General features: G+C 38.2%; 1 pseudogene; it reads right to left on the bottom strand.

The window, feature by feature from the left end:
• Positions 1 to 3,501: 3,501 nt before the first annotated feature.
• LOC140515795 (olfactory receptor 5W2-like) overlaps positions 3,502 to 27,269 on the bottom strand; it is a 32,827-nt pseudogene continuing 9,059 nt past the window's right edge.

Genomic DNA, 27,269 nt, shown 5'->3' on the forward strand with positions numbered 1-27,269 from the left:
ACGTTTGAGCGCCAATTGTACAGGTTTAGGGCCTGTACCCCCAGACCAACAGGTCTTACTCTGACCAGCAGTGCCCATCAGTCTTGGCGGAGCGAACTGTGAGCAATGAATGGAACGGGAAACGAGATGGTGAATAACTCTATTTATGCCAGCTAGCTCATGCACTTTTATGGCCTTAATTATGTAAGCAGCTCGAGCAAGTTTTATGTCAATTTAAGCAAGTTTTTACTCCCACTGTCCAGGAAGTATCTTTTAATAAATAGGGGCGGAACCCTTCCTCCCAGCACCGTTTTGTCCATGCCTTAACAATCTCCCCTCAGTTTACCTGAGCTGTGACTGGTGTACGCTGTCCAAGAGGGCTGAGGGTTGGCAATTCCCTTACACTAGTATAGTGTTCCAACTATAAAGTAAAGAATGAAAATCAAGACCCTTTTAATGAATAAAGCATAAAATGTAGTACATATAAGGAACTTCACATGAAATTATCCCATTGGCGTTGAAATTTTTATGCTTATCATTTCCGAAATAATGGTAAGGATGGAGCTAAAAGACTACAGTTTTCACACTTGATACCCAGTCATTGGCTTGATCTCATTTTGGAATTAAATTTGTTTTAATCCTCGTTAGGGAAAGAAGATAAGGGAGCTTGAAGGAAAGGCTGAAATGAAGAAATGGACCATTTATTTGGAATCGTTAATTTGGAGAATATTGTGATTTCTCAAGAATCTGATATTGTTTGAGATTCAGTACAGTGAATCAGAAAGAAAAATATACCTTGGATTCAAGAGAGATGGATTTGAATTCTGATTCCTATGTTATTAGCTCCTTAGTCAGCTTTCTTTCACTGAAGGCCTCTGAGCATTTGTTTCTTTATTTGTAAAGTGAGACTGATACTAATTCATAAGTTTCTTAATGAGGAAAGTGCTTCCTGAAATATCAAGTACGTTATAAGTGCTCTCAGGATAATGTCTCCTCTGCTCAGTCTCATTGCATTTTCTCCATCTCTGTTTCAGAAGCACCTCATGAAATAGCCTGCTGGACATGACCTGGCATTTAACTTACCAACAAACTCCTTTCAAATTTGTCTTATAATGGACCAATAAAACGAACCAGTTACATAATAAAAGTAAAAGAAAATGTGTAGGAAAGATATACTGGAAGAGATAGAAAGGGAAATCTACATTTAATAATGAGATACCTACACATACTCAGATACATTCACGTTGTATTCTACTCAGTTTAGAATCTTTAGGGTGAGCTATCCTCCTCCCTCCCACCCCCCGCAATCCACTTCTACCTTACTCATTAGAGTTCCATAACAATTAGACAAGATAATTTCCCAAAGGCAAGTTCATCTTCTTTACATGTGTCCATATCCACACATAAGCTATATTTAATGTTGATGTACATATGTAGACATACCTATTCCATTTCTAGCCTCCCTTTGAGGAAACATTTCCCCAAATCTGCTTCATTTTGTCCCAGGTTTATTATCAATAGTGATATTATTATTAGAGTCACTATGGGATATTTGTTTAAGCTCAACTCTGAATTTTCATTTGACTTCTACTCAACCAACTGGGATGATGTGTTTTTCTCAACACCAGACATTTCAACGATTGAAGGAGCAGCAATTCATTGCACAGTAATGTCTTCAGGTTTTCTAGTATAGGAGTCAGGATAGTGAATTTTAAACTGATAAGAATCATTTTTTCATGGAGTTAGCCAGACAACAGGAGGAAGGACTAGTACTAGATCAGTATTAATACATTATTACCGATCTATTGCATTCTCTATCATCTTTTACATATGTTCGTGCATCCGTTTACTTCATTACTAAGTATGCCACCATAGATTTCAATATGGAAATTAATGGCTACTGAAATACAGAAAGAGGTTAAGTAACTTGTTTAAGACTCTAAAGACAGAATAAATTATAATTGAAATTAAAACATTTTTTCTTTTTAATTTAAATGTGATATCTTATATTGCTATCACTTTCAATTCCAGATAAAACCCTCCTCTCTCCTCTCCTCAGAGATTCACTCCTTATATCAGTGCGTTAAAAAAGAGAGAAATTACAGCAAAAAATATAAGTTAGCAAAAGCCATCAGTACAAGGATTAAATGAAGGTATAATGTTCCATACCTATAGTCTCCAAACTCTTCAAGGAAAAGAAAGTGGTACATTTACTCAAATATCATTTTGAATCCAACTTGTACCCACAAAACCTTGCTCCTCTCATTTTCTTTCTTTCTTTCTCTCTCTCTCTCACCTATCTTCTCTCGTATAGAATCTCAATCCTATATTTTCTTTTTTACATGAATACACAAACTTGGATCGGTTTTAATATCCTCAGAAATCCAGTAGAACTAATTCTTACACTCAGGAAAAATCTTGTTTTACAAAATAACGAATTGTAACTTTCTTCATCATAAATGAGGAACAGACATATTAGCCTAATGTAAGAATTTTTAGCCATTGATTCTGCAACAGAGCGATGGTGGTGGTGTGTGCGCATCCTACAAGTAAAAAAATGTATGTAAGCTACCCAAATATATTTGATTCAGAAACGTTAAGGTAAGAGGGGTTTTACATGACTAGAAATTATAAGAACAATATTATTTCCCACACAGCACTTCTGGTTTACAATTACTAAAAGCAATATGTTGCGAAAGGTCCCATGTTATCTATGGTAAATAATTTAACAATGAGGATCTATATGAAGTTTTAATGCTTGCAAATACAGACGTGTTGGAATCGGAGCATCACAACTAATTGAAAATTGATTACAGAATTGATCTCTAAGTGACGTGTTCAATTCCATCTTCAAAACATAAATGACTATCTTTCCCTGGATGAGTTAGAACTTCTCATCGGAATTGGCAGAGGGAATAATTCCTTAACTCTATCTTCTTACATAAATGTAATCACAGATCTGGTCAAAACAGTAGCCCTATGACACAAACAATATAGGCATAGTCGTGATGATTTTATACTTAAGGAAACTGGGACTTAGAAAGGATAAATGTCTTTCCTTAGTCATATAGCTATTGTCAGTGATGGCTTTTGAATACATGTCTTCTTATTTCTACATCCAACATTTTATCTTCTGTAAAATTATCTTCCACAGGATATGTCATTCTATGAGATATGGGCTAAAGCAAAATGTTTTCTCTTGATAAATTTGTCACTATCGCATAGATCAATCACAGAGGAAAAAAGCAATATAGAAATCATAATTTGGCTTCCCTAACACTTGATTATATGCATTATCTTTTCACATTTATATTCACCTGGAAAAATTCACTCTTTAAAAAATATTTGCATATACAGGCAATTGAGAGATTTGTTGTAGAATGAATTCCTGTTTAGGTAGATATTGGAAGAGGCAAACTTTGAGGTCATTTTGCCTCACTGAAATTCTGTGATCATGTGTATGTTACACAAAACTTTCAGGAGACCTCATGGTCTCCAAGACGGTGAAGTAAAAGGATCAATTTAAAAATATATTTTGTTTCTCAGCTTTCCCAAGGCCTCCTTCACATCTTTCTTTCTCAAACTGTTAATCAAGGGGTTTAACATGGGTGTGACAAGAGTATAAAACAAGGAGGTCATTTTGTCTTGGTTAAGTGAATAGAAAGAAGTTGGTCTGAAGTACATAAAAAGGAAAGTACCTTGGAAGATAGTTAAGAAGGAGGTACAAGTTGAAAAGGCTTCGTACATGCCATCATTGGAGTGGATCTTCAATACAGACAAGATTATTTAACAGTAAGAACAGTAAGACATAAGGACTCCTGAAACGGTGAAGATTTCAGCAAAGTCAAAGACAGTGAATGGCATCAGCTCATTGACTAAGATATCAGAAGAGGAGATTGGTAGAAGAGGAGGCATATCATAAAAGAAATGGCTAATCTCATTGGACCTACCAAAACTCAATGCAAAGGTTAAAGCAGTACGGAGCAGAGCATCCATCAACCTCACGATGCAGACACCAACCATCAATAGGTAGCAACCCTGGCTAGACATATTTACTGTAAAAAGCAAAGGCTGCTTATTGCCATGCAGCGATCAAAAGCCATTACTACTAAGGGTAGAAATTCAGAATATGCAAAGGACCAGAAGAAATAGAATTGCAGAGCACAACCAATGAAGGAAATAGATTTGTCTTTGCCATAGAAGTCCTCCAGCATATTGGGATCAATGGCTGTGGAGTAGCAGAGATTGCAGAACCTGATGTGGCTAAGAAAGAAATACATGGGCAAATGGAGTTGTGGGTCTATCCTGATTAAGATGATCATCCCAATGTTTACTATAAGAATAACCAAATAAATGGTGAGAGGAAGAACAAAAACGGCCACTTTTAACTCGGGAGAACTGGTTATTCCTAAGAGGATGTACTCACTTGGTATAGAGTAATTCCCCTCCAGCGTCCCTGCTTTGTTTGTTCTCTCCGCTCTTCTTTTGAAAATGAATCCAGAGAAATAGAAGAATCAGTTGCGTAGTCTTCTGTAAAGCTGATGGGCATAGTACTTTCAGAATGTTTCTCATCTGTAAGATGGAGAAAAACAGTTACTGTCTTTCTACTGAATACCAAATAAAGATATTGGATTTTATGTTATCCAGACAAGGATTCTCAAAAGAGGGAGGAAGAACTGAAGATATTTTCTTTTTTGTTTGTTAATTTACTTTTTATTTAACTTTAGCATTCATTTTCACAAAATTTTGGATTCCAAATTTTCTCCCCATTTGTCCCCTCCCCCCACCCCAAAACACCGAACATTCTAATTGTCCCTATCACCAATCTGCCCTCTCTTCTTTCATCCCTCTCTGCCCTTGTCTCCATCTTCTCTTTTGTCCTGCAGGGCCAAATAACTTTATATACCCCATTGCCTGTATTTCTTATTTCCTAGTAGCAAGAACAGTACTCGACAGTTGTTCCTAAAACTTTGAGTTCCAACTTCTTTACCTCCCTCCCTCCCCAACCCTTCCTTTTGTAGGGCAAGCAATTCAATATAGGACAAATCTGTGTGGTTTTGCAAATGACTTCCATAATAGTTGTGTTGTATAAGACTAACTATATTTCCCTCCATCCTATCCTGCCCCCCATGACTTCTATTCTCTCTTTTGATCCCGTTCCTCCCCATGACTGTTGACCTCAATTTGCTCCCTCCTCCCCATGCCCTCCCTTCCATCATCCCCCCCAACCTGCTTATCCCCTTATCCCCCACTTTCCTGTATTGCAAGATAGGTTTTCATACTAAAAGGAGTGTGCATTTTATTTCTTCCTTTAGTGGAATGTGATGACAGTAAACTTCATGTTTTTCTCTCACCTCCCTTATTTTTCCCTCCACTAATAAGTCCTTTGTTTGCCTCTTTTATGAGATATTTTGCCCCATTCCATTTCTCCCTTTCTCCTCCCAATATATTTCTCTCTCACCCCTTAATTTCATTTTTTTAAGATATGATCCCATCCTATTCAATTCACTCTGTGCACTCTGTTTCTATGTGTGTGTGCGTGTGCGTGTGCATGTGTGTGTGTGTAATCCCACCCAGTACCTAGATACTGAAAAGTTTCAAGAGTTACAAATATTGTCTTTCCATGTAGGAATGTAAACAGTTCATCTTTTGTAAGTCTCTTATGACTTCTCTTTGCTGTTTACCTTTTCATGCTTCTCTTCATTCTTGTGTTTGAAAGTCAAATTTTCTTTTCAGCTCTGGTCTTTTCATCAAGAATGCTTGAAAGTCCTTTATTTTATTGAAAGACCAATATTTCCCCTGAAGTATTTTACTCAGTTTTGCTGGGTAGGTGATTCTTGGTTTTAGTCCTAGTTCCTTTGACTTCTGGAATATGGTATTCCATGCCCTTCGATCCCTTAATATAGAAGTTTCTAGATCTTCTGTTATCCTGATTGTATTTCCACAATACTTGAATTGTTTCTTTCTAGCTGCTTGCAATATTTTCTCCTTGACCTGGGAACTCTGGAATTTGGCCACAATGTTCCTAGGACTTTCTCTTTTTGGATCTCTTTCAGGTGGTGATCGGTGGATTCCTTGAATACTTATTTTGCCCTCTGGTTCTAGAATCTCAGGGCAGTTTTCCTTGATAATTTCATGAAAGATGATGTCTAGGCTCTTTTTTTGATCATGGCTTTCAGGTAGTCCCATAATTTTTAAATTGTCTCTCCTGGATCTATTTTCCAGGTCATTTGTTTTTCCAATGAGATATTTCACAATATCTTCCATTTTTTCATTCTTTTGGTTTTGTTTAGTGATTTCTTGGTTTCTCATAAAGTCATTAGCTTCCATCTGTTCCATTCTAATTTTGGAAGAACTGTTTTCTTTAGTGAGCTTTTGAATCCCCTTTTCCATTTGGCTAATTTTGCTTTTGAAAGCATTCTTCTCCTCATTGGCTTTTTAAACCTCTTTTGCCAATTGAGTTAGCATATTTTTCAAGGTGTTATTTTCTTCAGCATTTTTTTGGGTCTCCTTTAGTAGGGTGTTGACCTGCTTTTCATTCTTTGTTTGCATGTCTCTCATTTCTCTTCCCAGTTTTTCCTCCACCTCTCTAACTTGATTTTCAAAATTCTTTTTGAGCTCTTCCATGGCCTGAGCCCATTGAGTGGGCTGGGATACAGAAGCCTTGACTTCTGTGTCTTTCCCTGATGGTAAGCATTGTTCTTCCTCATCAGACAGGATGGGAGGAAATACCTGTTCACCAAGAAAGTAACCTTCTATAGTCTTATTTTTTTTCCCTTTTCTGGTCATTTTCCCAGCCAGTGACTTGACTTCTGAGTATTTTCTTCACACCCACTTTGCCTCCCGATCTGCCCAGCCAGTGCTTGGGGTCTGAGATTGAAATGCTGATTCCCAGCCTCAGGGCTTTTGGCGGGGGCAGGGCTGCTGTTCGGTGTGAGATTAAGTTCAGGTGCTCGGGTGGAGTCAGGGCCGCCTCGCCGGCTCGGTTCCCTCAGGGGATTTATGCAGATACCTTCAACAATGGATCCGAGCTCCTGCCTGCTTGGGTAGCCTCGGGTCTGCTCCCACCTCCGCAGCTGCCTCCAGAGGGGGCCTGAGTTATGGGGGCACCCCACTCCCCTCTCGACTCACCAAAGAGACCCTCTCACCGACCCTTGTCACCTGTAGGTGGATGGACCCGCGCAGCTGCTGGAGATTCCATCTCTGAAGCCTGCTCGGATCTGCTCCTCTCGGCATCGCGCAGCCACAGCAGTGCTGGGCTCAGCTCCACATCCGCAGCATGATGGACCTTTTTCGAGAGGTATTCAGGCTCTCTGGAACAGAAATCTTGTCTGCTCCATTGTTCTGTGGCTTCTGCTGCTCCAGAATTTGTTGGGATTTCTTTTTTTACAGATATTTTATGGGCTGTGGGCTCAGAGCTAGCGTGTGTGTGTTTCTACTCCACCATCTTAAGAATGAATGTATTTAAAACTTTATAAATGCTGAGGTGCCATACACATGTAGCTATTATGTGCATATGAATCTCTACCTGCCTCCTACATCACTTTTCTGCCTTCTTCTCTACTAAAGAGAGTCAATATTTAATGTATTAATCATGATTTAATTAATTGGGGGTAGTAGTGAATTTGAATTGAACCCCAAGAGTCATGTCTCTTGGGGTGGCAGTCGGTAAGGCAAAGGAAACAATGTATGAAAAATGCATTAAAAAGTTTATGAATCATCATATGACCATGTATTTTTCCACTGAATTGTAACATCTTCCAACACTCATCTCTCTCACTAATTCTATACATTTAAGACTCCTGTACATGGACATCTAACCTACTGATGACATGGTACCATATGCCTTGCCATCTACTCCATGAGTTACTTTTGTCATTTAGAATGTGAACTTGAGAACAAGGGCTGCAATTTGTTGTTGTTGCAGTTTGACTCCCAGTGATTAGCACAATTCTTAGACCAAAGCAAACACATAGCATTTTTCTGCTGTTTTTATTCAAATGCAAACAAAACAAATATTTTATCCATAATTAATGCATCTATTTAAAGCTAAAACTGCAACTGTCTACATCTATACATCTGAGAGTACACTGTCAATAATATCAAACATTTTTTATGTGCCTGCTCTGTGACAGGTAAAAGTAATGGAGTGGTTGGAATATGATGTTATAGAAGGTAGAGAAGCTAGAGTTACAACCACAGATAATATACTCAGAAAAACTGAATTTAATCTTTCGTAGGAAAAAATGGATTTTAATGAAAAACAGAACTTCCAAGTATCTCTTTTGTACATCAATTTTTATTTGTAACTTTTACTCAACTGTTGTTCAGTAATTCAACTATGTTTGACATTTTGTGAACCCATACTCAGAGTACACTAGGAGCTTCTGTCACCCACGATACCTCAAAGCCTGTCCAATCTCCTGTCTACCCCTTTCTGATTTTTTTCCTTTGGGCTTTAGTCATTTCCAACATCATCTCTTTTTTCCATTGAGTGCTGTGTTCTTATTTTAAGGCCAAGATATGTCACGTTAAGATTTCATATTTGATCTCCCAGTGAAGAGTCTAAGTTAATTTAAGCATTTCTCTGTTTTGTTCTCCTTGCTATTCAATGTACTTTCAGAGGTCTTCTCCTGCACCATAGTTCTAAGATGTTGATTCTGTGACACCTAGCTTTCCTTATGAGAAAAGAAAAAAACAACAAGGTAGCTTTGGCTAGGTAGACATTTGTTGTCAAGACAATGATTATGCTTTTTAGTATTTTGTCCTGGTTTGCTTCTCTTTCCTTCAAGGAGAAGTGTCTTTTCATTTCATAGTGTCAATCAGTTTCTGTAGTGATAATTGAGCCCAATATAAAATGCAACACTGCTTCCAAACTGTTTCATCCTCTCTTTTTCAGGAAGAGATCAGCCTAGTTGTCAAGATCTTAGTTTTTTTCTATGTTAAGCTTCAAGACAGCTTTTCCACTATCCTTTCACCTTCATCAAGAGATTTCCTCATTTTTCTTCACTGCCCTCGGAGTAGTATCATTTGCTTATTGGAGATAGCTTATATTTTTAAAAGTAACCTCAATTCCAGATTTTGGCCCATCCAGCCTGGCATGTTGCAAATGTACTCTCCATATAAGTCAAATAAATAAGATAACAGCCTTGTCATGCTCCTTTCCCGATCTTAAACCTATCAGTTGTTCCATGTTTGCTTTTAACTGTTTCTTCTTGGCTCACATCCAGGTTATTCATGAGGAAAGTAAGATGGTATGCTACTCTTATCTCTTTGAAGACTTGTTATATTTTCTTGACATTCATACAGTCAAAGTCTTAAGTGTAGAAAATAAAACAAAAGCAGATTTTATTTTCTGGAATTCTTTTTCTTTCTTCATAATCCAGTGAGTGTTCCCCATCTAGTCTCTATTTTCTCTGCCTTTTTGAAAACTAGTCTGTTCTTTTGGGTGTTCTGCTCCCAGTTTAATTTTTTAGTAAAGGGGCCATCCCTTGAGAACCTACTTAAAGAAGACTATTCATTGAAGGAGATATATCTCACTCAAAGTGAGAATGTGATAAGACTTTAGCCTGAAAGGGCCAGGGTCTTACATTACATCCTGGGCTATCTCCATTCTTCCTGATGAATATCAGGTCACTGGGTGCATATTGCTCTGGAGACGAAAGTGATGTTGATGACCTTGCATAGGCCTCCCACACTAAAATCAAAATTAACTGAAAACGTGTCATCATCTTGTGTGAGGTACAATGAATCAGAGACTCAGAGATATTAGCAAAAAGAATAGTTCGTTTATTGACTTTCTAGAGAAAGTGTTCCCTCAGAGCACTTATAAGATGGCCCCAACCAAAGAGACAGTAGATGTGTTTAGCTCAGCAGATTATATAGGCCCTAACCACAATCCCCTCCTCCCTAACCCCATTCTTCAGGGCTCATTGGTGCAAGTCCTGAGGGTCCAATCTCTTTGTGGCAATCTACCCCAGCAACAGAGAACAAAGACAGTTTCACACACTTGCCTGGAGACAAGGATAGGTGGCAAGTTGGAGGAGGGAGGTGTTATTCCTCCCTGCTATGTGTCTAAAAACAAGGTTGGGGAGAAGTCTGGGAAAGTACAGACTATGTTGAAATATTCCTTTACAAGGTCAACCTATTTGAAATGTTGCAACAGGACAAGAAGCACTTAACTCTTTGAGGCTTCACTCATGAGAGGTCCGCAGAGATCATCTCTCAGTAATCCCTCCTCTTACCGTTTACTCTTTGAAGACTCCTCACACCATTCTTTACATGCTTCTTCCATTAAATTGTCTTCTCTGCCCTCAGGCTCATTTCGATCTCTGGCTTTTACCAGGGTTCACCCCTGACTTTTTAAAATCATCAGTCCATGTACCCCTCTGCCTTTCCTTATGTCTGATCATTTTAGACTGGGCGTCTTGAACAGTTAGTGTAATTAGCTGCATCAGGATGGGGAGGCACACAGGAAGCAATATTATGCCACTATTAGCAATTATCACGAGCTGTAGAATTTGTTTCCACCAACATCCTCCAAATCAGGAACACCAAAAAGTGTTGAATGGTGATGTCCAAGTTTGAAATGGAACATGGGCCAATTTCCTAATATTCCTAGTGATTTCTTTTACTCTCTTTTCATTGTCATCTATTTTCATACAGCTGATGAAGAGATTTAGCTTCCCACAAACTCCCCCTTTTCTTTTTTCTTTATTACAATTTCTGCTTCCACACCTAAATCCAATAAATACCTCCTCACATTCTTTCCCCTATGAATTCTTCCCCTCATGTATCTCCCCTTAATATCAAAATGGAAAGTGAGCAAAGTTGACTGATGCATTGACAAAATACAAGGGGCAGTCCCTTTTTATAAGTACAAATACGGAGATTCAAAACACATAGGCATATAAATGAATTGTCCATTCAGAAGTTCCATCTCATACAGCTGTGTGGTGGGGAAGATCATCTAGTGCAGTTTTCTGGTCTAGGTGCTCCTTCAAGCTGTCTTCAGCACAGCATCTCTCCATCTTCTTCCTTTTATCTTCTTGTAAAAATCCAGATGTCCACTCTTCTACAAACCTGACCTTGATACAATTTTAGATTACCATTCCTGTGCTTTATACTCTTTCACTGCTTGCAAAATCAAAATTGGAACTTTGTCCAGTTGTCATGCTTAAGAAATTCCCATTAGATCCAAATTTTTATATTTTACATTAATTCACTATTCATTTCCTTATCAGAAAGATGAGATTTCACTAAATAGTCAATGCCAGGTTCCAGTACTTACATAAATACAATAAATAATCATTTTAACACAGTATGTATCACATCATAAAACAATTCCAACTTGTGGTCCTGTGATGCTTCTTTTAAAGCATTTGCAATATAGACCACAAACCATTCTTCTTTTAACATTAACCAACTGAGACAAAAATAAAGACTATACATGTTAACCTCACAAACGCTTGACCTGATTGTCTCCATAATATTACTAAGAATTAAAGGTCCCTAACTTATCATTCTTAGTGTAAAAACCTAGACCTAATAGCTTAATTTCAGACGTAACCTCAGATGTTCCCTTACCAACTATCTACTATTTAATAAATCTGATATTATGCTTACAAAACTTTTGATCATAGGAAATTGCGATTAAGAATAGGAACATTTTAGGGGAGCATCTCCTTACCTTCATGTCAGTGACAGGGAGGAGAAGACTGTCAACTGACACAGGACAGGTTTAAAGATTGCCAGGTGTCAGTGGGGAAATTGAGTCAGGAAAATCCTACCTCAGGGCAGTCTGAACAATCATTTCCCCAAACTTTTCATGAGATCACCTTTTTGCAGTTCATACCAGCATCTCACAGGCTCACTGGCATCATAAATCAATGGCTCAGACAATCTCTCTTGCTTTCCACACCTGGATAGCACTCAGAAGGACAGTCAGTTAATAGTCCCATAAAATCTAAAAACAGCAAGGTCCCATAATCAGTTTCAGATATGGCTATAATTTCACATTGGCTGAGGAACATCTTTCAAAGTAAGTCTGAAGTATCTTGCATGCCTTTCTATACATGTTCTAATTAAATAACAATCAAAATCAAATTTACTGTTAAAACCATGTTATTGATCTACATTTGCATCTGTTTCCCAAGCTTCTCTTTACCTTTATAATCTAGCTCAGTCTAATGGAATTTACTATACATATGACAACTTCAAACACTAATTTCAACTTATGTTAATGAAAGAAATTCAAATCAAAACAGAAGCATTTAATTTTTTATTAATGTCAAATATTACCAGAGGTTACCTGCCTCTAAGAAACTACACAAACTCTTTTCCACTAATTAAAGATGTCTCTGGCTTACTTTCAGTAATTAATTCAGTCAATTGTTTTAATACAAGTTGTTTTCCAGGTTGGGACTTTTGTCCCTTACTCCAAAACAGTTTTATTCCTATTTGTTTAAAAGGGTCCTGGAAAACCTCACCATGTTCCACTCGAATAGTCTCTCTAGAGGCCCATAGCAGCATAGCACTATGCCCTATCAATCCAATTCTCCAGGCTACTGATCACTCACATCAAGAACATTCCAGGAACCCCCAGACTCCTTCCTCAGTCACTCTGTAGATAAGATAAAAAATGTTGATTCTCTTTAGCTGAAAAAAGCCTTGGGTTGAATTCATTTGGGCAGGACCCAGAGAATTACTATTTTGGGGTCTCAAGTACCCCTAAACGTCAACAGTTTCATACAGTTACAGTCAACTTTAAATCCCAATCTTATTCTATGGAGCAATGATACAACATCACATTTACACTTTGCTTTCTTTTCTTTTATCTAATTATTCACTTAATATTCAGAAAGAACGTTCCCAGGGATTTTATCTTTCAGAAGACCAAAGCAGAGTACTTACTTATCCAATTAATTGAAAACAGCAAGATTCCATTACCTGCATTGAGCTTACATTTTAAATTATCTACTTTGATTATAGAAACAAGCCATGTAGATGAAAAGCAAGGACTTAATTAGGTATCATCTCCACTTTGTAGTTTGACTCAGTAATAGTCAAGTGGGAACACATTCCTTTTCAAAGCAACACAATGGGGAAACTGACTCAGAAGGACCTCATCCCAGGCTGAGGATACAATTGCCCCCTGAGGATTGTACATTAGATGACAGGTTTCAGTAATCAAAAATTTTACCAGGACTCACATCTTAGATCTTATATTTGTCCTAAAAACCAATCACTAGAGATTATTTATCCCCAAAACAAATTCCTTATTTAGGAACTCCATCTGAGTTCAGCTGGATCTATAGAAGTCCTTCTGTAATGATTGGACTTCAAAAGGAGAGGGGATGAGGCCGAGAGGCTTCTTGCCATAAAATTTTCCCAGAGCTTTCAGGAGCCATAAAATTCCAGGTCTCCGTTATCATGTCCCTTATCTTCCAATCCCCCCCAAAACCTGAAGTTATTATAATAAATTAGCTTACAAATATAAATTTCTAGGTAAGCCCTTCAAAAATCATACAAAAGATTCTACAAAACATTTCTTCATACAATAAATTTCTTCCTCTTTCAAGAACAATTTATGGGCAGAGCCAAGATGGTGGAGTAGAAAGACGCACATACTCTAACTCTTCTCACGCAGTCCACTAAATACCTATAAAGAATGACTCTCAACAAATTCTAGGGCAGCAGAAGCCACAGAAGTATGGAGAGGAGGAGGTTTCCAGCTCATGATGACTTGGAAGGCCAACAGAAAAAGTCTGTCACACTGGGACGCAGAGTGGAGCCCAATTGAGTCTTGACCACACAAGCTCTTAGATGAGCAGGGCCAGAGCAGCCTTCGAGGACACAATACCCAGTAGCAGTAGCAGAGGCTCGCAGATCCATCAAACCATCAGTGTCAAATGTCAGTGAGAGGGCTTTTTCACTTCCATGACAAGGGACCACAGTCCTCCCCTAGCCCTGGGCCCAGGTGGTGGTGGAAGCAGCAGAGAGGTGGCAGTGCTGTGTCGTGGTGGTCACAGGCATGCAGCAGCCAGACAGCAGCCAGAGCCCATTGTTCCATTTTGAGAGCCTTCATCGAAACTCCCCTGGGACAATTAAGCAGATGATCTGAACCTCAACCTTGAGTGGCAGCCCTGCCCCCTCCCTAAAGCCCCCAGGGGAGTTGAAAAATTGATGTGAATCTCAGTAAACTCCTCTCCCTTAATTTCTCGACCTTGGAGGAACTGAGAAATTACAGGTCCCCAGAGTATACCTTACTATTGACAAAGGACCCAAAAGTCAAGTAAGTGGCTGGTAAAATGCCCAAAGAAGAGGAAAAAATAAAACTATAGCAGGTTACTTTCTTGGTGAACAGGTATTCTCTCCAATCCTTTAAGGTGAGGAAGAACAATGTTTACCCTCAGGGGAAGATATAAAAGTCATGACTTCTACATCCAAAACCTCCAAAATAAATATTCAACAGTCTGAGGGCATGTAAGTGCTCAAAAAGAATTTTGAAAATCAATTAAGAGAGGTGGAGGAAACATTGGGAAGAAAAATAAGAGCGATGTAATAAAATCATGAAAAACCAGTCAACAGCTTGTTAAAGGAGACCCAAGGAAATGCTGAAGAAAATAATACCTTTAAAAATAGACTAACTCAATTGTCAAAAGAACTCCAAAAAGGTAAAGAGGAGAAGAATGATTTAAAAAACAGAATTAGCCAAATGGAAAAGGAGGTTCAAAAGGTCACTGAAGAAAATAATTCTTTAAAAATTAAAATGAAACATATGGAATCTAATGACATAATGAGAAACCAAGAAATCAGAAAACAAAACCAAAAGAATGAAAAAATGGAAGATAATGTGAAATATCTCATTGGAAAAACAACTGACATAGAAAATAGATCCAGGAGAGACAGTTTCAAAATATGGGGCTACCTGAAAGTCATGATAAAAAAAGAGCCTAAACATCATCTTTCATGATATTATCAAGGAAAACTGCCCTGATATTCTAGAATCGGGGGGCAAAATAAATATTGAAAGAATTCATCAATCACCTTCTGAAAGAAATCCAAAAAGAGAAACTCCTAGGAAAATGTAGCCAAATTCCAGAGTTTCCAGGTCAAGGAGAAAATATTGCAAGCAGCTAGAAAGAAACAATTCAAGTATTGTGGAAATACAATCAGGATAACACATTTGGCAGCTTCTACATTAAGGGATCGAAGGGCGTGGAATATGATATTCCAGAAGTCAAAGGGACTAGGACTAAAACCAAGAATCACCTATCCAGCAAAACTGAATATAATACTTCAGGGGAAAAAATGCTCTTTCAGTGAAATAAAGGACTTTCAAACATTCTTGATGAAAAGACCAGAGCTGAAAAGAAAATTTGACTTTCAAAAACCAAGGCTGCTTCACATTTCGCTGTAAGTTTCCTTTTACAAACATACTTTCGTAACTGCATGATTTATAGCAAAAACAATTTTAGTTAAAACGTCATTCTTAGTAGTGGAAATAAACTTTTTAACATACTTAATACATCCTTAGATGGAAGAGCTTGAAAATCACTCATATATGAAAATGTGTATGTGTTTTTTCCCAAGGATTCTCATTTTCTCAATAGGAATTTTACAACACAGAAACTCTTACACAGAATTCATAACAGCTTTTTAACAATGCCATTCTCAATGTAACAACTTTTAGATTTACTTTAACATTTAAAACTACTCAAGTTTGCTTAAAACTTAAAAAAAACATTAGCCCATTCAGGTGAATGCATTCCCACATCACCTTGCACAGTAATTCTTCTCTTTACCATCACGTGGGCACACCTGATCAGATAGAGTCATCCCCCATTTGATCGAGCTATTAATTACCAAGTCAAGTTACATGAATTATCTTTCTCCTTAAAATACATCTTCACACCCTCACCACCTACTCATACCATCTGTAACTGACACAAAGGTCCAGAACAACTATCTAGGGACAAGAGGGATTTGAATAATCCCCATTTTTCCCAAACATTATCTGCCTTCCATATTACCAATTAAACTTTATTCATCTTTCAAAATCTCTCAATCTCATTACTCAGATTATCCAGATTTCCTTTCAATTTTAATCATAAGACACGATAGCTCATAAGTCATTACTTTTTATTTAAATTCAGTCTAAATAATTTTTCTCCTTTTTTTGAAAAAGTTTAAAATTATGGTAGCTTAAAATGTGCTTAAGTTACTGTCTTTAGCCTTGGTAAAGGAGATCTTATCAATTCTGAACCAATGTTAGCTAGGCAAGCTTGACTTACCCATCAAGCAGGGAACTTGGAAACTTAATAACTCGTTGAATAGTAGCCATTACCAATCACAATAGTTGTCTGTCGGTTTTCCAATAAAATTTTCATTTTCTCAACATACTCAATTCTTCTGAAATGATATGGGGGAGAGAGTGGCTAAAAGCACATGAGCCCTTTATTCCCCCATCTTCCTTTTTTCTCTACACTCTTTCTGCCTTTATTTGGATTATCTTTATTCTCCTTTATATTCCAAATAAAAATAAAATGCCTAACAATTTTGTCCTACCCTAAACTTTAAAAATTAGAGGGAGTTAAATAACTAACAATTTACATACTAAGAAATCCACATTTCTTCCCCTCATTGTCTGCAATAAAATAAAATAAAATGAAACAGAAAAACCTCTTCTTGTTATTTATTTATTTTTGCCACTTTAAACCCATTGTCTGGTGTCAGATATATTGACTTAATTTGAACATAAAGTACCGAATTTAGCTTCAAAGTCTAATTAAACCTAAATTCAAAACTCTCAGCCCTTCCTCTCAATTGTCTGCTTGAGATTTTTTTTTACTAATATTCCACTTAACTTCCACCGGACGTTAATTAATTCTAACCTATCTTCAACACTATATTAAGAGTGATACATTTCACCTATTCACAATTCCGTACACAACCAGAATGAATTCAATTACCTTTCTGTTGTCTCCAATTACAAAAAAATTTCTCCTTTGGGTGAGGTAGGAAATGGTTAAATGCTGGTTAGCCTGCCTTTCTTTGGTCTGGGAGAAAAAGATAAGTTCTCACCCTCCCTGTCCCTCCATCAGCCCTTCTGCTCTTACTGACTGGCTGGCAAAATTTACAACCTTACAAAGTGTCACATAAAACAGAGACACAGACTTTCATTCACACAGAAATAACAACACAAAATATACAGACAACGCATTTAACAAATTGTCTCCATCACATTTTGAATCTGATTTTCCCATCCTCTCAGATGGCCGCTTTACCTACTCAAAGAATCTAGGTGGGCTCGTAGGGCTTCCCCTCACACAATTTCAGTTCCCTCAGACGTCTTTGGACCTGTCTGCTTAGACTATGGGCAACCTGTTCACCCAGAGGGTTGCTGTTCCGGACTTGGTTCCAAGACCTCCCAATCCGCTTACCTGGGTCTGTGCACAAACTGACAAGACTGAATTGTTTTTCTTCACACAGGTGGCAGCTGCCGTCTTCTGATTACCTGTGCTGTAGAACTTTCGTTTTGCTGTTCTGAGATCTCCCTTAGGATGTTTCCCTACTCAGGGGAGAGTCTCAAACCAGCCAAAAGCCAGAGATCACCAGAAAAGTCCGAAGTGGTGGCTGCCCCCGAATTTAGGTTGGGGGAGTCCCCAAAAGGGAGGTGAAATCCAGGAAGAGCCCGCAAACCTGTGTGGGGTACAGAGATCCTTATCAATGAATCAGAGACTCAGAGATACTCGCAAAAAGAATAATTCGTTTATTGACTTTATCGAGAAAGGGCTTCCTCAGAGGGCCCAAAAGATGGCTCCAACCGAAGACAGATGAGGTGTGTTCAGCTCAGCAGACTATATAGGTCCTAACCACAATCCTCTCCTCCCTAATCCCCTTCCTCAGGGCTCATTGGTGAAAATCCTGAGGGTACAATCTATTCGTAGCAGTCTACTCCAGCAATAGAGAACAAAGACAGTTTCACAAACTTGCCTGGAGACAAGGACAGGTGGGAAGGTGGGGATGGGGAAGGTGCCTGCTATGTGCCGAAATCCAAGGGGGGGAAGTCTGGGAAAGAACAGAATATTTTGCAACATTTTTTACAAGGTCAAACTGTTGCAAATATTTCAACAGGAAAAGAAACAATTCTTTGAGGAGACTTTACTCCTGAGAGATACTCAAAGATCATCTCTCACAATATTGATGTCATGGTCCTCTTCGAGAACAAATGACAATCACAACCAGTGAGTACGTAGCAGTTTATCTCCTCTCCTCATCTCAACTCCCCTCTCCTCACCTCACCTCTCTTATTCTACCGAGAGGAAAGTACACTCCATGGTCAAAATCTGCCTTTTTCCTTGGGATTTACTGGCTACATTTCTTGTTAAAAGATCAAACCTTAAACCCAGTTCACTCTGGAGCTCATAGACTGGACAAGTCCCCACTCGCCAAAAACAGAGAGAATACAATAGCTAAATAGTAATTGTTTCTCTTTTACCCAGAAACTCTGAGGGTCTTCCCCTCCCAGTTTGATTTTTTTTTTTATTAAAAGGACCATCCCTTGAGTTATTTGATGGTTGTCCTTCACTCTAGAAGAGGACCAAAATGACATTACCATGACAAAGTGAATTTTCAATGTGTACGATTGTGGCTGATCAGACCAATATGATCTCAGAATACTCTACCACAGATTGGACACAGGTAGTCCATGTAAACGTTTGGGATGGATACTCCAAATCTGATACATTTTCTTTGTACTCTTTCAAGTCTGCTTTTCCCAAAGAGCACAGCACCTTTTCTGATGTGGGCATGCCCTGCTGAACAGTCCTGCACCAATGTCTCCCACGACACACAATGAAATCCAAAGTTCTAGATAGAGACCTTGAGCGTGTCCTTCTATCCATTTTTCTAACCACTATGTTATCACTCGCCTCATGTGTGTTCTCCTTAAAATAATCTTTTTGGCATGCGTGATTTTGCATTAGAACAATGTGGCCAGTGCATCAGAGTAGCACTCTCTGTAGCACTGAATGAATGCTTGGCAGTTTAGTTAGAGCAAGGACCTCAGTATCTGGTACCTTATCCTGCCAGGTGATTTTGAGAATATTTCTAAGATAGTTCAAATGGAAGTGATTTAGTTTCCTGGTAGGGCGCTGGTAGACTATCCATGTTTCACAGCCATACAAAAATGAGGTCAGCACAAAGGCTCTGTAGACGTTCAGTTTAGTAGTCAGTCTAACACCTCTTCTCTTCCAAACTTTTCTTTGAAAACTCCCAAACACTGAGGTGACTCTGGTAATGCATGAATCAACTACGTCAGTATGTGCATCCATGGAAAGTATACTACCAAGGTAAGTAAACTTATCCGCAGCATTCAAAACTTCTCCATTTGTTGTAACTAATGATTCCATGTATGAATGGTGTGGTGGTGGCTGATGGAGCACCTGTATTTTCTTGGCGTTAGTTATAAGGGCAAAATTAGTACAGACAGCAGAGATCGACACATTGTTGCATCTCAGCTTCAGAGGCTCTATTGAGTGCACAATTATCTGAAAACAGAAAATCATATAACAACACGCCCGCAAATTTAGTCTTTGGTTGTGGCCTTTTCAAATTAAAGAACTTACCATCAGTACGATAGTTGACCTTGATTCTGTGTTCATTCTCACTGAAAACATTTGTCAATATGGCTGAAACCATCATGCTAATAAGCATGGGAGCAAGCACTCAGTCCTGTTTCATTTCCATTGTTGACTGGGAAGACTCGAGAACGTTGTCCACTCTCCAGAACCCAGGCAAACATGCCATCAAGAAATTGAGGTACAAGGGGTGGAGCCAAAATGGTGGAGTGAAAGCAATGACTCACCCAAGCTCCTCGACAAACTCCTCTGGATATCTCTGAAAAGAGAATCTGACCAAACTTTGGAGGTGCAGAATCCAGTGGGTGACAGACTTTGACGGATTCGGAGCCCAGGTTAGACTGGAAGGTCCACGGGAAAGATCTGTTCCACGGGGGTGAGCCCCCAGCGCACAGTGCATCACGGTCAGCGCAGCAGGGCAGAAGGGACCTGAGAAGCCTAAGAGCGGCGGGTGGAACGAGTGGAACAGGAGACCAGCCAAACCGAGCCGGTGAGAGCCGCTGAGCGCCAGATATCAGCGCAGCACCCCTTGAAACCTTCAGCCTGAAGAATAAATTTCGGTAAGTCACCTACTTGAACTTCCGGGAGCCAGGATGGTGGAGTGATCAGTAAATGCTCTCTCCTCCCCGCTGATGACCGTGAAAGGACCATAAAATATTTCCCCAGAAAAATCCTGGCTCAGCGGGAACAGCAGAAGGGGGCAAATAGTCTCATACCACCAGAGGCTAGGAAAATAGCAAAGGGGGATTCTTCCTACTGTGGCAGAGGTGATCTGGAAGGAGAGAGGACCCAGGGCAGAGAAAATTCGCACTGAGACTCAGGCAAGCCTCAGCGCTGGGAGAGGAGCCCCAGAAGGGGTGGGAACACGCATTAGCATCTAGGCGTGCCTCAGCCCTCCAGGGGAAAAGGGAAGACAATAGGGAAGCTGGGATCACCAGCCCCTGAGCTTGCCTTTGCCTCAGTTCAGCTGAGGAGATCTCCTGTGATCAGACCACTCCTCAAACACACTTAACAAGCTAACCCCAGGGTTGATCTGGGAAACAAAAAACAAAAACCTGCTTTTAGCTTCTTCACACATCAGCTCAACACAAAGTTCTGTACCTTCTGACTGAAAGAACCAGAAGCTACAACACTCAGCCAACATCATGAATAGGAAAAAGCAGACGAAAAGTGAAAAAACCATAGAATCTTTCTATGGGGATAAAGACCAAAACAAAAACACCAAAGAGGTCAGAGCTGAGACTGTACTTCCATCTGAAACTTCAGAAGGGACTATGAACCTCTCGCAAGCACAACTAGCTTTCCTGGAACAGCTGAAGAAGGAAATAGGAGAAAAACTGGCCAATGATTTTAAAATTATAAAAAAAGAATTCACTGATGAGAACATCACTTTGAAAAGGAAAATTGAACAAAGGGAAAAGGAAGTTCAAAAATTAACTGGAGAAAGTAATTCCCTAAAAGGAAGAGTTAATGAAAGGGAAAAGGAAACCCAAAACCTCATTGGGAAAATTGGTCGAATAGAAAAGGAAGTACAAAATTTAAAAGGAGAAAATAGCTCCTTAAAGGGAAAAATTGGTCAGATGGAAAAGGAGATGCAAAAGTTAACTGAAGAAAACAATACGATGAAGATTAGAATTGGGCAACTAGAAATTAATGACTCAATGAGACAGAAAGAATCAGTCAAACAAAATCTAAAGAATAAAAAGATAGAAGAAAATGTAAAATATTTAATTAGAAAAACAACTGACCTGGAAAATAGATACAGGAGAAAAAATCTAAGAATGATTTCCCTGTCAGAAACCCATGATGAAGAAAAGAGTCTGGACAATAGCTTCCAGGAAATCATCAAGGAAAACTGCCCAGAAGTACTAGACTCAGAAGGCAAAATAGTCATCGAAAGAATCCACCGTTCCCCTCCCGAAAGGGATCCCAAACTCAAAACCCCAAGAAATATCGTGGCCAAATTCCAGAGCTATCAAGTGAAGGAGAAAATACTACAAGCAGCCAGAAAGAAACAATTCAAATATCAAGGACATACAGTCAGGATCACACAGGACCTTGCAGCTTCTACATTAAAAGATCGAAAGAATTGGAACCCAATATTCAGTAAGGCAAAGGAGTTGGGACTTCAACCAAGGATCAACTACCCAGCAAAGTTCAGCATAACATTTCAGGCAAGGAGAAAGTCATTCAACGAAATAAGGGATTTCCAGAGCTTCCTGACCAAAACGCCAGAACTCAATAGACAATTTGATCTTCAAATGCAGGTCTCAAGAGAATCATAAAAAGGTAAACAGGGGGGAAAAAACAAAAACAATAACTTGTTACTCAATTAGGGCAAACCGTTTACCTCCCTATAAGGGAAGATGATACCTGTTAATCTTGAGAACTGTGCAGCTATTATGATAAAAGGGATATACATAGAGGGAACGGGTATAAAGTAAATGATGTCATGTCAAAAATATGATTTAAGTATGAGAAGGGATTGTAATAGGAGGTGTGAAAAGGAGGAAGCAGAAAATGGCAAATTACATCACAGGAAGAAGTACAAAATTATAGTAGAGGGAAGGAGGGGAGCGAGATGAGCATTGTTTGAGAGGTACTCCCATCTGATTTGTTTAAAGGAGGGAACAAAAATCTTAAGTAGATAATCCTAACTAGCTCTATAGGTAGTAGGAGGGGAAGGGGGAAGAAAGGGGAGGGAGGCTAAAAGGGAGGGAAGAAGCAATAAGAGTAAAGGGGAGTAAAAGGGAGGGGGGCTAAAAGAAGGAGGGGAAGGCTACAGGAGGAGGGTGAGAAAAGTGAATACTATTGAGGAGGGGAGGGGAGACGGGAGAGCTAAAAGCACAAATGGTGGGAAAGAGGATGGAGGGAAATACACAGATTGTAATCATAACTGTGAATGTGAATGGAATAAATTCTCCCATAAAACGGAGAGGGATAGCAGAATGGATTAAAACCCATAATCCAACAATATGCTGCTTACAAGATACACATTTGAAACGGGGGGATACACATAGGATTAAGGTCAAAGGATGGAACAGAATGTATTGTGCTTCACCTGATGTAAGAAAGGCAGGAGTAGCAATCCTAATCTCAGACAAAGCAAAAGCAGAAACAGATCTAATCAAAAGGGATAAGAATGGAAACTATATCCTGCTAAAAGGCACCATAGACAATGAAGCAATATCATTACTAAACATGTATGCTCCAAGTGGTATAGCATCCAGATTCTTAGAGGAGAGGTTGGGGGAGTTGAAGGAAGAAATTGACAGCAAAACTATACTAGTGGGGGACCTCAACCTCCCCCTCTCTGAACTCGATAAATCTAACCTCAAAATAAACAAGAAAGAAGTTAAGGAGGTAAATAAAACTCTGAATAAGGTAGATATGATAGATCTTTGGAGACAACTGAATGGGAATAGAAAGGAATATACCTTTTTCTCAGCGGTACGTGGAACATTTACAAAAATTGACCATGTACTAGGATATAAAAATCTCACAATCCAGTGCAGAAAGGTAGAGATAATCAATGCATCCTTCTCAGATCATAATGCATTGAAAATTACATGTAATAAAAGGCCATGGAAAGATAAACCAAAAATCAATTGGAAACTAAATAATCTATTCCTAAAGAAGGGTTGGGTTAAAGAAGAAATCATAGAAATAATCCACAATTTCATTCAAGAGAATGACAATAATGAGACAACATGCCAAATCTTATGGGATACTACAAAAACAGTCATTAGGGGAAGTTTTATATCTTTGAATGCTTACATAAATAAAATAGAGAAAGAAGAGATCAATGATTTGGGCTTGCAGTTGAAAAAGCTAGAAAAAGAACAAATTGAAAATCCCCAAGTAAATACCAAATTAGAAATACTGAAAACCAAAGGAGAGATTAATAAAATTGAAATTAAGAAAACTATTGAATTAATAAATAAAACCAATAGTTGGTTTTATGAAAAAACTAATAAAATTGATAAACCTTTGGTCAATCTGATTATAAAAAAGAAAGAAGAAAATCAAATTGCTAATATTAAAAATGAAAGGGGTGAACTCACCTCCAATGAGGAGGAAATTAAAACAATAATTAGAAACTACTTTGCCCAACTTTATGCCCACAAATTCGATAATCTAAACGAGATGGATGAATATTTTAAAAAATACAAATTGACCAGATTAACAGAAGAGGATGTTGAATACTTAAACAACCCCATCTCAGAAAAAGAAATGGAACAAGCCATCAATGTACTCCCTAGGAAAAAATCTGCAGGGCCAGATGGATTCACAAGTGAATTCTACAAAACATTTAAAGAACAGTTAATTCCAATACTATATAGACTATTTTTGAAAACTGGGGAAGAAGGAGTCCTCCCAAATTCTTTCTATGATACAAATATGGTTTTGATACCCAAACCAGGAAGAGACAAAACAGAGAAAGAAAATTATAGACCAATTTCCCTAATGAATATAGATGCAAAAATTTTAAATAAGATTTTAGCAAAACGAGTACAGCATCTTATCACGAGATTAATACATTGTGATCAGGTAGGATTCATACCAGGAATGCAGGGCTGGTTCAATATTAGGAAAACTATTAGCATTATCGATCACATCAACAACAAAGCTAACAAAAACCACATGATTATCTCAATAGATGCAGAAAAAGCTTTTGACAATATACAACACCCATTCCTACTTAAAACACTGGAGAACGTAGGAATAAAGGGAACTTTCCATAAAATAATAAGCAATATCTATCTAAAACCTTCAGCAAGCATTATATGCAATGGGGATAAGCTGGATGCATTCCCAATAAGATCGGGGTTGAAACAAGGATGTCCATTATCACCACTGTTATTCAATATGGTACTAGAAATGTTAGCTGTAGCAATTAGACAAGATAACGATATTGAAGGAATAAGAATAGCCACAGAAGAAAGCAAGTTATCACTCTTTGCAGATGATATGATGATTTACTTAGAGAATCCCAGAGACTCAAGTAAAAAATTACTTGAAATAATAAACAACTTTGGCAAAGTTGCAGGTTACAAAATAAACCCACACAAATCTTCTGCATTCCTATATATTAGCAACAAAGTCCAACAGCAAGAGATAGAAAGAGAAATCCCATTTAAAGCTAGGGTAGACAGTATAAAATACTTAGGAGTTTACCTGCCAAAACAAACCCAGGGATTATATGAACACAATTACAAGACACTTTTTGCACAAATAAAGTCAGATTTAAGTAAGTGGGAAAAACATCAGTTGCTCATGGGTAGGCCATGCTAATATAATAAAAATGACAATTCTACCTAAATTAATTTACTTATTTACTGCCATACCAATTAAACTATCAGATAATTATTTTCTAGAGCTGGATAAAATAATATCAAAATTCATTTGGAAAAACAAAAGGTCCAGAATATCAAAGGGACTAATGAAAAGAAATGCTTGGGAAGGTGGCCTAGCCCTACCAGACCTCAAATTGTACTATAAAGCAGCAATTATCAAAACCACTTGGTATTGGCTAAGAAACAGAGAGGTAGACAAGTGGAATAGACTTGGCACTCAAGACGCTGTAGGCAAGGAATATAGCAACCTTCTGTTTGATAAACCCAAGGACCCCAGCTTCTGGGATAAGAACTCACTTTTTGACAAAAATTGCTGGGAAAACTGGATAACAGTGTGGCAGAAATTAGGCATAGACCCATACCTGACACCGTACACAAGAATAAAGTCCAAATGGGTACATGATTTAGGTATAAAGATTGATACATGAATAAACTGGAGAAGCCAGGAATAGTGTATTTATCAGATTTATGGAGAAGGGAAGAATTTTTTACTAAAGAAGAGATAGAAAGCATTATGAAATGCAAAATGGATAATTTTGATTACATTAAACTGAGAAGTTTTTGCACAACCAAACCCAATGCAACCAAAATCCGGAGGGATATAGTAAATTGGGAAAGAATTTTTACAGCTAAGCTCGGGGATAAAGGCCTCATTTCTAGAATATATAGAGAACTGACTCAAATGTATAATCATACAAGTCATTCCCCAATTGATAAATGGTCAAAGGATATGAACAGGCAATTTTCGGAAGAAGAAATTAAAGATATCAATAATCATATGAAAAAATGCTCTAAATCACTGTTGATTAGAGAGATGCAAATCAAAATAACTCTGAGGTACCACATCACACCTATAAGATTGGCAAACATGACAGAACAAGAAAATGATAAATGCTGGAGAGGATGTGGGAGAGTTGGAACACTCATTCATTGTTGGTGGAGCTGCGAGCGCATCCAACCATTCTGGAGAGCAATTTGGAACTATGCCCAAAGAGCTACAAAAATGTGCATACCCTTTGACCCAGCAATGTCGCTACTAGGACTGTATCCCCAAGAGATCATAAAAATGGGAAAGGGTCCCACATGTACAAAAATATTTATAGCAGCACTCTTTGTAGTTGACAAAAACTGGAAGTCAAGGGGATGCCCATCAATTGGGGAATGGCCGAATAAATTATGGTATATGAATGTAATGAAGTACTATTGTGCCATAAGAAATGATAAACAAGAAGACTTCAGAGAGGCCTGGAAGGACTTATAGGACCTGATGCTGAGTGAAAGGAGCAGAACCAGGAGAACTTTGTGCACAGCAACGACCACAGTGTGCGAGAGTTTTTTCTGGTAGACTTGGAATTTTGTAATAACGCAAGAACTTCTTAAAAAAAAAATCCCAGTGGTGGTTCTCTAAGGCAAAATGCCTTCCACACTCAGAGAAAGAAATATGGAAGTCATTCTCAGAGTGTAGCAGATCATGTTTGTGTATGTGTATGATTTTGTGTATCATGTTTTGATTTGACTTCTTCCATTTATTTTAGTCCGATTACATAACATGACTATAGTGAAAACGTACTCAATAGGAAAGTATATGTAGAACCTATACAGAATTGTATGCAGTCATGTGAAGGGAGGGGGGTAGTGGGGGGTAGGTGTGGGAGGGGATAAAATCTCAATTGTATGGCAGTGATTGTTAAACATTAAAAAATAATTTAAAAAATGAAAGAAAAAAATATAAAAAAATAAATTAAAAATTAAAAATTAAAAAAAAAAGAAAATAAAAGAAATTGAGGTACAATATTGATGAATTCTCTGGGCAACCAAATTTTGATGTAATTTTCCATAAGTCCTCACTACTAACAGTGTCAAAGGCCTTGGTCAGATCTTGTAGGTCTGACGATCACTTGAGTAATTACTTAAAGAAGCTTAATCATTGAATGGGTATATCTCACTCAAATTGAGAATGAGATAAGACCTTAGCCTGAAAGGGCCAGGGTCTCACATTGCATCCTAGTTCATCTCCAGTTTTCCTGATGGATATAAGCCCAGTGTACCAAAGGAATCAGGAGTAGAAAGTGAGTTTGTTGGTCTTTCACAGCTCTCCCGTGCTCAAATCAAAGTCAGCTGAAAGTGATGTCATCATCGTTATGTCATGGTCTTCGTCAAGAATGAAGGACAAAGCACAACAACTCCTTACTTATATCTTCTACAGCTATATTCAAGGTCATTTGTTTTTTTGCAACGTACTATTTCACATGTCCAGTTTTTCCATTTTGACTGTTTATTCTTTCTAGAT

Source organism: Notamacropus eugenii, chromosome X, assembly GCF_028372415.1.
Source record: "Notamacropus eugenii isolate mMacEug1 chromosome X, mMacEug1.pri_v2, whole genome shotgun sequence".
In the NCBI taxonomy this organism is placed as follows: Eukaryota; Metazoa; Chordata; class Mammalia; order Diprotodontia; family Macropodidae; genus Notamacropus; species Notamacropus eugenii.